This window comes from Octopus bimaculoides, chromosome 2 (assembly GCF_001194135.2).
Source record: "Octopus bimaculoides isolate UCB-OBI-ISO-001 chromosome 2, ASM119413v2, whole genome shotgun sequence".
Taxonomy (NCBI): domain Eukaryota; kingdom Metazoa; phylum Mollusca; class Cephalopoda; order Octopoda; family Octopodidae; genus Octopus; species Octopus bimaculoides.
In genome coordinates, this window is record NC_068982.1 from 94,717,713 (window position 1) to 94,719,324 (window position 1,612).

A 1,612-nucleotide genomic window follows, 5' to 3' on the forward strand; every position below is an offset into this window, starting at 1 on the left:
ATATATATATATATATATATATATATATATACATGCCTATACATGATGCCACCAATAAAAAAGTCAAAGGGATAGGGAGAGGGATAGATAGATAGATAGAGACAGACAGGCAGAATGAGAAAGAGAGAAAGAGAGAGGGATAAAGAAAGGAGAGAAACGAATGTGCATGTCTGTAAACAAGCTCTCCGATGCAATCTGAAACCTCATATTTATCGTATTGTGCATATAACCTCTCATAATGTCTTTAATTTCATTTGTAATTATTGATATTCTTGTGGTTCATTATCGTAATTAACATGAAACCAAAGCGTGATGTGTCGTTATGTTAGACTACAATACAATAGCGTATCTTATGGAACAAGATACTTCGAACTGAACTCAAAATTATCTGCGAAGTAGATGAGATATCTATCAAGGTAGAAGTGTGAGTTTATAGCAGTAAATCATTTATAATCTAATTCGACAGACTCCGCTGGCAGGTGATCTTTAGGTGTAATCGACCGGAATATGATGAATACGATGTGCGCCAACTGTCGGTGGAACTATTGTTTAACGCATATAATGTCCTGTATGCATTTATATGTTAATATATAAAATTAAATGTTAACATATATATATGATATATTAATATACGTACATATATGCATTGATACATGTCTGTGTATAAGTATATATGTGTGCGAGTACATATAAATAGATATATATGCATGTATATGTACATTCACATATTTTGGTATTTATGTGTGCGCATGTATAGTGTGTGTGTGTTTTGGGTGTGTGTGTGTGTGTGTGTGCGTGCGTGCGCGCGCGTTTGTGTGTGTGTGTGTGTGTGTGTGTGTGTGTGTGTGTGTGTGTGTGTGTATGTAAATCCAAATTGAGGAAATAGAGCAGGTAAAATCCAGATTACATCTATTTCCTAGATAGCAGAAACTTGGAAGTAATAATTTCTCAGCTAGTAATAATTACTGGCTATTCATCAGGCCGAAGATACCATGATTAAATGAAGGTTACAGTGCTGTTAAGGAATCTTTAGTTAACTTACAGGAGTTTTGATGTAAAATGAGTGTGAAAGCCGGAAGAACAGGGTAAAAAAAAAATAGGAAAACATATGTATGAAGAAATAAAACATAGGAGTGAGCAATTGTCTTAAGTTGTTAAGAATAAAGAAAAGGAGAGGGGGAATTTTGGTTAGAGTGAAGCTGACTAGGGGAATTTCGTTGTGAATATTAAGCTGGGGTTATTTACTATATCAACGGTGAATAAATAATTATACATTTCTTGTCTCACCCAATTTTATACTGGGTGAGACAATTATATATATTATTTCAGCCAAGTATTTAATTTTAAACAGAGTCAAAGAAATATATGTATCCTGGATTTTATCCTCCTCATTCTCTCAAATTAGAGTTTTATTCGCATTCATAGCAACCCCAGATACTAGGCGCAAACAATAAATTGTTTTCAGCTTATCGAACTTCGATAGGGAAAAACCTACAACTTTCTACTCCAATAAACTGTCATTGTCTCTACGGACTGTTCGAAGCTTACTAACTTTCTACACCAAGATAGTTGGATCTTACAATTGCATATAATTATATATATATATATATAT

The 1,612-nt window shown here is 33.5% G+C and overlaps 1 protein-coding gene across 10 annotated transcripts in view; it reads left to right on the forward strand.

The window, feature by feature from the left end:
- The window catches only part of LOC106883318 (uncharacterized), a 351,443-nt gene that overhangs the window by 67,825 nt on the left and 282,006 nt on the right, over nt 1-1,612 (forward strand). The window lies entirely within an intron of this gene.